Genomic DNA, 10,264 nt, shown 5'->3' with positions numbered 1-10,264 from the left:
AAATATTAGAGACAGGATTTGAACTCAGGATTTCCCAAACTCCAAAACCCATAACCTCACAAGCAGTAATATAGTATATTAAGTATAAGCTTATATTATATATATTATAAAGATATATATATAATAATAAGCTATATTCCAGTTCATTTGTTCCTGTTCCTCAAACTAAGCATTCTTATTTTCAATATCCCCTCCCATTTCTAGGAAAATCAAGACAAGGTTTCACTGTGGTCAGTTGCAAATCATTCTTAAATTATATCTCAGGGTGCTGGCAGTGCAAATGCCGTTCAAAAGTGCCCTCTTTTTCGCTCATAGTTCACAAGGTTTAGCCGAATGTTCCCCAAGCACTTTCATCCCCAAACGCCTCCCTATAAAGGAAATGGGTGCCTCTTTTCATCCCAAGGTGATTTCTCAAGAGTGCTCTGCAAACATCACTTCACTTCTCCAGTGGGGTCACCTTTGTGGGAGAGTTCAACCACCAACAGCTGGGCAGCCACAGGAACCGTGGCTAAGGACCAAGAGCAGAATAATGAATTACCCACTTGAAAATGCAAGAGAAAATTTGAGGGCCTGGATTCTTTTCCAGGTCTCTTGATAAACATCCTAATTTCTGTCAACAAAAAATCATCGACCTTTAGAAAAACACAAGCAAGCTTTAAATTCAGCTTACTTTCAGAAGATCTTGGTTTATACTGGGCATTATTTGGTGAGCTTTGATTGTCAACTCTGTAAACTAGCTCGTTCTTGGGGAAAACAGCTATGCCCTTCTCCCCACAGCCCCACCCACAACCCCAGGCCTAGAGGCAGAGGCAGAAATCTATCCACCCATTTATTCCTTCTCATCCTTTATCAGTTTATTTGGGGGGAAATGTGTCCCCAAAGAGAAGAGTAACAGTCTGGTCAGAATTGACTGGATAGTTATTTCACATGTTATAAAACCATATTGAATAAAATTGATCTAATATGGAATTAGTGATGTCTGCACTGAACTTGTTTAAAGTTTGTATTTGCATCATAAAAAAAGGGTAGAGGTTGTTTAAGCAAATAAATAAGGTCTATGTAATTGCAATTGTAAAGGAAAGAGGAATAAAATCTGAAAGAAAAAGCCTATTTTTCATTACTTTAGAAGCACCTATTTGCTTGCAAAGACAGTTTTACAATTACTATTTGAGTGTTCATTAAGGCAAATTTGACAGGATCTCTTTTTGGCAATGCTTTTATGATATTCTTAAACTTGGAAGTGATAAAACTGTCTTTTAAAGAAAATTGTATAATGTAGCTTTCTCAGTAATTTAGACAGAGTTGTAGCCAATTAGTCAGAATTTGTGAAGTTTTATTATTTTGCCCCCAAACTCCAAAATATTAAGTAGCATAACAAGTTAAATGTTATGGCCTATAAAACACATGGAAACATTCACAGGAGTACTAAAATGGAATGGATATATATTGATAATCACTGACACTAGGTATTGAGTACATGGGGTTCATTGTACAATTATCTTTACTTTTGTGGATATTTTAAAATACTGATAATTCAAATTTTTAATGAATACATATATATATCGAAGATAATGTGTAGACAAATTCATTTTGCAATATAGTTGTGGTTGCTGAGTTGTGTTTTGGTCCGTAACCTTTTTTAAAAAAATGGAAATAACAATCTTCTGTCCCCTTTTTTTAAAAAGAGCAAACTATGCCAGCTGATTTGAATGGGGAGAGAATGTTATACGCTCTATTTTCACAGCTGCCTTATCAGTTTCCTAAACTGAATTAGGGTGGAGCACCGAGTTCAGGAATTTCAGGAAGCGGGGACTGGGGACTTTGTTGTGGTGGTTTGAAGATAATGATATCTTCCCAGGATAACTTCTTGGGGTGAAGACATTTCCCCAGAGGGATAAAAGTAGCGCTTGAAAAGGCATCTTCATAGAGTTTACAGAGTAGTTGAAGCTTAACAGTCTTTGAGAGCCCTGCCAGTCTTGTGGGAAAATGGTTTGGTATTCAATTGTTTTTGCTTGGGCACTTTCCCAAATTATGCATAGGTCCACTAGATAATGCCTCTCTATTCCATCCCACACCCCCTCCACCCTAAAATTCCCTGACCACTAGGTGTGGCAGGCTTTCTTTGTTCAGGACCCACTAGGGCAAGAGATAGCAGGTAAGTAAGGCAAGTACCCTTTGAGGCTCTCTCTTGCTGACGTCAGGGATGTGCTCTCGGCTTTAGTGTGGAAATGAGAATTTCCACAATTTCAAAGGGAGTGTTTGTTACTATTTGGTTATTAGCTGAATAATTATTTAGGTTCTTGACCTCTTTCCACGATCTGGATTTCCATGCCTGTGAGACATGAATTGAACTGAGGACATGATGAGAAGCTGTAGGAACCTTTTTTTGTACAAACTTTTCATTTTACTCATAACCTAGTTTTAGACTGGAAATGTAGGTGGTGAGTGTCCAGGCCCTTCTTGAAGCATTACACAATCTATTAGAGTGATACAGCAGGGATAGAAAAGTGCCTATAACCCACTTTTTAAAAGTATTTCATAATATAGACTCTGAAACTCTGCAGAATTCTTCAGGGCATATCGACACTGTTTCCTGATGGAAAAGAAGAATTCTCAAAACAATTAAATACTCATTGCTCCTATTGCCCAGAGGATGATAGACTAAGGGATTTGGGAATGCTTTGTTTTGGAAAGTTGCCAACCACTTACTGGTTCAAAAGTTTGGACCCCAAACCTAGAAAAGGGCCCCATATGATTATGCATCTCACAACAGATTTTCAACAGAGACTTTCATTAAAATAACAACATAGATTAAATTCTTCTCTTTCCTTTATCTCTCTAGGATTTTTAAGGTAAATTAATTGTTCTTTCATCATCATGAATCACATTTTGAGAGTTCATCTGATATGTGGGATTGTGATTAGGTAGTTGAGAAGTTATATAAAGTCTATGAATCACACTTTCAAAGTGCCCCAGCTTTCAAAGGAGCTTATTTTTCACCTATTCATTAAACAAGTATTTACGAAGTACCTACTATGTGCTGGGCAGCACTCTAAGTGCTAGACATATGACAATCCACAAGAAAGACAAGATTGTTGTTGGGCAGCTTGCTCCTAGTGTGGAGAGAGCCACACAAAACAATAGAACATCAGGTAGTCATAAATGCTAATATGAAAGTGAAACGCTACAGGGTGATGGTGAATGAGTGAATGTTGTGAACTGAGTCGTGAGGGAAGGCCCCTTAGGGAAGAAGACACTTAAACTGAGACCCAAATACCAAGATGAAAGCTAGCCGAGGAAGAGCAAAAAAATTCAAATTCTGGGGAAAGGGAACAAGTAGACAGAGGCTCAAGAGCTTAAAGATCTCAAGAATGGAGGGACATGGTGAGCTGGGGGGGGGGGGGTGATGCAGTCAGAAGCGGGGCCAGGAACCTGATCCTGTCGGAACTTGAAGGCCAGGCTTAATTCTAAACACGATGGAAAGACACTGGAGGGTTTTAGGCAGCGGGAGTGATGTTATCTGACTTGCATTTTTAGATGTGACTCTGGGACGACCATGTGGAGAAGGAAGATTATATAAAGCAGCTCTAATAGTAGTAATTCAGGTAAGAGATGATGGCTTGGACAAGGGTGGAGGAAGAGAGAAGCAGACAGATCTGGAATTCTCTGGTGGTGGCTACACTGTGGGGCACATGAAGGAATTCGGGTGATCCCCAGCAGTCTCCTGGCTTTGGCTCCCATTGGTGTCATTTGCCGAGCTCAAGAGGAGAGGGAGAGGAGGAGGTCAGACTGAGGGCAATAAGGGTTTGCTTTGGGACATGTTAGTGTTTTTCTGTTAAATTTTTTGTATTAACTGTGCAGGGGGCGGGTCATTGTTCATTCTTTTCCCATGTGACTATCTCGTTACGGCAGCACCATTTGTTGAATTTTTTTTCTTTTTCTTTTTTTGGAGTGCATGAGCTGGGAATCGAACCTGGGTCTCCTGCATGGAAGGCAAGAATTCCACCACCAAACACTCATGAACCCCTAGGGCATGTTAATTTTGAAATACACATTAAACATTCCTAATTAGATATGAATATGAAGTAGGCAGCTGGTTCAGCAGGAAGGCCAGGGCTGGAAATATAAATTTGGAAGATTTCAGTATGGAGAGAGTGGGACAGAAGCCCAGGTGATGTGGGTTAAAGAGAGAATGGGAGGTGAGAAATGAAGACCATGGCTACAGATAAGTATCAGAAGATTTGCTGTGAAATGAGAATAGAGAAATGGGATTGCAGGAGCATGTGAGGTCAAGGACAGATTTTTAAAAATCAGTTCTATTTTTTAAAGATGGCAGTACTTAACTAGTTTCTAAACTGATGAAATAATGCAGTATAGAAGGGAAAATTACAGTCTGGGAAGGATCTTTGGGGGTTACCTATTCCATCTCCTATAAATGTAAAGCCAAAGAAAGAAGACAATTTGGGGATCTAAAAGCATAACTTATTATTTGGCATGTATGTTATTGCAAGCTTTGGGAGAGAGATGCCAACACAAAGGGAAGATAATCATGAAGAAAGGGGAGTAGGAAGGGCAGGAAAGGAAGGAAATGTGATTTTAAAAGTAGTAGAGAGTCAGAAAATATACCTGTGGAATTTGGGGAGGGGGCTGAGGAGTGAACAACTTATGCCCCAACCTTCTAGAGACATATTTTTCCAAGAGACACCATCAGTCCCATTGTCAGCTAAAGTCTTTCTGGCATAGAGAGGGAGGAATATGGGTACTGGCAAAAACTCCTGGCCCCACTCCCTGCTCCCTGCTGGAAGTGCTTTGTGCCTCAGTTTCCACACCTGAAACATGCAGTTATAAGTGCTTACCTCATGGGCCTGGTGAGTAAATTAAATGAGACCATCATTGTAAAGCCTCTCTAAGTTCCTTGAGGTCAATAACATGTCTTATTATTTTCCCAGTTTTCCATGGTACCTAATATATAGTCTTAACCTTAAACGGATGTTGAATATTGAATGCTTTCCCTTTGTTTTTGCTGTGCTAAACCCTATATCTCATTTCCAGATTCTTGCACACTAAAGCCTTCATCAAAACACACCACTCCAGAAAGCTTTCATAGATCACCTCTGTATTAGTTTGCTAATGCTACTGGAATGCAATATTCCATAATGGGTTGGCTTTTATAAAGGGGATTTATTAAGTTACACGTTTACAGTTCGAAGACCATAAAAATGTCCAAACTAAGGCATGCAGAGAAAGATACCTTGATTCAAGAAAGGCCAATGGTGTCTGGAACACCTCTGTCAGCTGAAAAGGCCTGTGGCTGGTGTCTGCCATTCCTTTGGTTTCTGATTTCAAACAGCTTCTTTGGGATTGTTTTCTTTCTGCATCTCCAAAAGTCTCTGTGTGTCAGCTCTGAGCTTTTTCCAAATTGGTTCCCTCTTAAAGGACTCCAGTAAGCAGATTAAGACCCACCTTGAATGGGCAGAGATACATCTCCAAGGAAACCACATTTGAGTGGGTCACATCTCCATGGAAACAACCCAGTCAAAAAGATCCCACCCAATAGTAGGTCTGCCCCTACAAGATTGGATTAGGACAAAGGACATGGCTTTTCTGGGGTAGATAATGGTTCCAAACTAGCACAACCTCTAATCACACTCCTCACCTCCTTATCTCAAATCCCTCCACACTTCCATCTTCAGTCTGCAGAGAGTTCTGTTGGATGTACAATCACAGTCAGCATTAGGAGGAACTCTAGCTTCATTCTGTCTTCCTTCCTAAAGCATTAAAGATAGTAATAATAATCACCTTGATTAAATACAAATTAATACCTGTGCTAAATTTACCTTCTGTAACAGAGTTCATATAATTTGTTTTCTTGTTCTAATTGATTAACTCCACAAAGATTGATTCAACTTATTCCTATATCCAGTTTTCACATTCCCACATGTGTGTGTATGTGTGGGTGTGTGTACGTCCTTTCCCATTAAATGGATGCTCCTTAAGGACAGAGACCCTGCCTAAATCTTTTATGAAAAAGAATCACTTTATTTTGAAGTATTTCAGCCAGAGAAAAATATTGAAGTCAAATATGTACACTCCAACCAGCTTAAAATGTTACTTACACAATGGCAGCTATCTGTGTTCCCTCCTTCCCCATAGGTAAGCCCTATCCTGAATCTGAGATTTATCATTCCCTATGTGGGTTTTATCCCTTTTCTTCTTATGTGTGAATCCATACCAAGTTCTGCTTTCTTGGAGTTTCTGTTGTAAGTATATAGGATGTTCTCAAGGTTTGTTGAATGAATGATGCTTGCTTCCTTGAGACTAGAAATTGGGTCTCTTCCTTCCTTTTTTATTACTTCCCAAAATCTTCCTCACATGGTGGATGATTTGGAGGGTAAAACAAGTGTTTAACTGTTCACCTATGTAAAATCTATGCTATCAATTGTGGATATCTCACCAGGTCTCATGGTACCTGTCCCTAATAGGGACAGAATGTAATATCACCAAATTGGGTATTAAAATCACCTACTAATAGAGAGAGGTTTACTGGGCAGCCTAGCAGTTCCCATTTGTAACATATTCACCCTTCTGGTCTCTCATCTTTTTCCACCAAGCAATAAACCTATAAGCTACATTTCCCTGCTCTCTTGCCGGTGGTGGTCTCTATTTAGATGCTATCAGTGAGAGGTACTATCATGAGATTTGGTAGGGGGAAGAGAAAGAGAAGCCATTGTTTTCTGGAGGTAAATGTGGGCATGTGTGTGGGCAGCAGTGGGGGGATGACAGATTTTGCCTATAGCTTTTGGGTACTCTCTTGAAGATCCTCCTTGCTCAGCATTGGTGCTTCAGGAAGCTGAGATCAATGGCAGTGGCTTTCCTGTGATTCCTGCCTGAAGAAGATTTCCTGACTAACATCACTCCACCAGCTTTCCCAGTATTGTGTAAGCCTTCAACTCCCTGTATTAAATCCCTTCCCATTTGAAATACCTAGAATGATGTGTTTACCTGACTGTACCATGACAGATCCACAAGCTTCCATCAGAAGCCCCAGGAGAGTAGAACCTGTTATAGAGGTCCCCCAAGTCCCCAAGAGCAGTTATAATGGGACCTTTGGAATTGATGATCCATGACTTTGGAGCTTGGACACCCTTAACAGTTGTCACTCAAGCCTATATATGAAGTCTGGGGAAGTCTGTTTCAGGTTTATGCATAAAATGAACGCAATTAATATTGAGTTTATAAAGCTGTCTAGAATCTACTGAGACAAAAAAAATAGGTTATGAAGACTTATTTTAATGTTTCACTACACAGGTGTGTACATAGAATGATCTGAAGAGCATACAAGAAACAGATAATAGGGTGGAGAACTAGGTGACTAAAGGACAGGGGCTGGAAGGAGACTTTTCATTGTGTATACTCATGTACCTTCTGAATTTTATACCATGTGTATATATTCCAAAAATAAACATTGTTTAATAAATAGCAACAATTATATACCATTTTACAATAGTCAGATTTTCAAAAATTTGGCAATATAAATCTTGACCATGAAATGAAGAAACAAGAACTTACATCCACTGCTGGAAGGATGTAAGTTTGTAGAACTACTTGCCAGGGGTTGAGGAAAGGCATCAATTTGGTAATATCCAATAAAGTTGAAAATACACAAATCCCATGATCAGTAATTTCTTTTCTATTTATATACCTGGAGAAACTCTCACACATCAGGAGAATGTATAAAGATGTTTATTGCAATATTATTTGTAATTGTTGAAAAATTAGAAACATAAAATGACCATTAACAGGGGAATCAAGAAATTATTACATATTTTTAAATGAGATGCTGTTACCACTGTTCATAGCATTATTCACTATAGCCGAAAAATAGAAGCAGCCCAAATTTCATCAACAGATGAATGGATACACAAAATGTGGTACATATATACAGTGGATTGCAATGCAGCCATAAAAAGGAAAGAAGTTCTGATAATTCTATAACATGGATTAACCTTGAAGACATCACATTGAGTGAAATAAGTCAGACAAAACAGGACAGATAATGGTATGATCTCACTTTTACAAAATAAATAAAAGATGCAAATTCATAGAGACAGAAAGTAGATCAGAGGTTATCACGGGCTGGAGGCAAGGAGAATGGGTAGTTAGTGCTTCATTGCTATAGAATTTCTGTTTGGGGTGATGGACAGCTTTTGGTCATGGATGGTGACAAAGGTAGCAGAATACTGTGAATGCAATTAATGCCATTGAATTGTATGCTAGAAAGTGGTTACAATGGGAAATTTTATATATGTTACCATAGTTTAAAAAAAAGGAAATTCCATACAACAATTAAAATTAATGGTCTAGCTTTATAAATATCAGTATGGGGCAGTGCAACAGTGGCTCAGTGGCAAAATTCTCACCTGCCGTGCAGGAACCCGGGTTTGATTCCCAGAGCCTGCCTGTGCCGAAAAAAAAAAACCCAATCAGTATGGATAGTTCCTCCTTGAGAAAGAAAAGGGAGCTGTTGAATGATATATATGGTATGGTAGCATTTACATAATTTCTAAAATGTGTACTAATAGTAGATGGAGTATTTAAAAATATGCTGGAAGAGCTCATACCTAATTCATGAAAGCGGTGGCCTCTGGTAATAGAGGAGACTGGGGTTGAGATGAAAATTAAAACCTTCCTCTTTATTATTCTATTTCTTTAAAAAAAAAATCTGAAGCAAAAAATGATAAAATGCCCTACCCTAATGGTGATTGAGCTAGAGAGCAGTCTTTTATGTATTAGTGCCCACTGGTCCAAAAGAACAAAAACCCTACAGTGTGCCCAAGTTACATTTATTGAGCACTATGTGTGAGACTGTATGCATAAGAAATAGAGACACAACAGTTGTCAAAAAGTAATACTGCCTTATACCTGAGCAGGAGGGGCCCCTCACTTTAGAGGGTTCTGCATATTATAAGTAGCACAAACATAAATTTATTAAAGAATACATGAGACCTCTGTGCTTAGCAACAGAACAGCCTGATCTGTAACTCTAAACACCTACTCTTGTGTCTGTACTGATCAGGTCCCAGGAATATACTTTCCCACATCCCTTGCATTATGTCCTCAAAGCTAAAGGTGGCCATGTCAGTTGTGTCACTGCTGAGTTGGAACATGACACTTCTTTGGCATGTAGTGTGGATTTGAGCAGTGGCAGGGCTTAGTTAGAGAAAAGGCAAATGAAAAAAGTTGTTAAATCTTGCCTCTCAGCATGAATGCAATCGATTGTTGCCAAATGAAATATGATTTCCCAGTGGGGCTAAGGGTCCATCTTTTTGCTTCTCTTATTCTTCTTCCAATTTGTAATTCTGCAGGTACTTATACAATTCGTATTATCTTATATTTGTGCATGTGTAAGTCTAGATATAACATATAAGAGTGATACTGATCCTTTACATTGTCAACTAATGGACATTAAACACTAGAGTTGGAATCCATTTTATGTATATGTTTAATAAGATTTAATTAAATTTTTAAACAAGTTAAATTAAAAATTCACCTTTAATTTAAAATTTTATATTCATTGTCATTTTGATTTTAATTTTAGTAGTTTAATTTAGATAAAAAATAACATGAAATGTTCATTTTGCTTTCTTACGTCTATTTTAATTTACTTTTTTGATTACAAATAGATTCAAATTTTGTGTACTTTTAATAAAATTGTCATTTAGATTTTACTATCAAACATACAGTGTGTGAAAATCTAGATTATAATAACATAATTAGTGGTTTTGCTGAAATGAAGGCAAGAAAAATAAATTTTATAAAATAAACATGATAGTTCTTAAATTATGTGTTTATTTTATTACCACCTAAACATCATTGGCCTATTAGCAGAACACATAGACATTTACAACAAGTAAATTGTCTTTAATATTTTGGTAGCTTTTAAGCACATAAAATGACATTTTTATGTGTATTTTTCACCATAAACAAAGAATTATTTGTTGTGGTTAAAGTATAAAAGATATTTGATTTAACAGTTTCTTAGCTTGATTTATAACATTTAAACATTTAGAAAAATGGTACTTAGACCTTTATTTACACTCTTGCCCCAGGGCCCACAAATGGAAAACAGGCCTATGAAAGTGTTCTATTCTCTGTCCTCAAGGAGTTCCCAGTATAGCAGGGTGCAGACAAGTAGGCCATTGTGATGATTGTTGTGACACAACAATAAGAGTTCTATGGGAACATATATAGGGATGGGGTGTGG

At 37.9% G+C, this 10,264-nt stretch overlaps 1 long non-coding RNA gene across 1 annotated transcript; it reads right to left on the bottom strand.

Moving 5' to 3' along the window:
* Positions 1 to 275: 275 nt before the first annotated feature.
* Positions 276 to 10,196, bottom strand: LOC143685775 (uncharacterized). Its single transcript, XR_013176725.1, has 4 exons — positions 10,087 to 10,196; positions 8,421 to 8,459; positions 5,657 to 5,768; positions 276 to 508 (listed from the first exon to the last, which is right to left on the bottom strand). It is a non-coding gene; the product is annotated as an uncharacterized LOC143685775 (long non-coding RNA).
* Between the last annotated feature and the right edge of the window lie 68 nt (positions 10,197 to 10,264).

The sequence above is a fragment of the Tamandua tetradactyla genome, chromosome 6, assembly GCF_023851605.1.
Source record: "Tamandua tetradactyla isolate mTamTet1 chromosome 6, mTamTet1.pri, whole genome shotgun sequence".
NCBI lineage: Eukaryota > Metazoa > Chordata > Mammalia > Pilosa > Myrmecophagidae > Tamandua > Tamandua tetradactyla.
The sequence above is the reverse complement of the archived record's forward strand: the minus strand, read 5'-3'. Positions and strand labels throughout refer to the sequence as shown.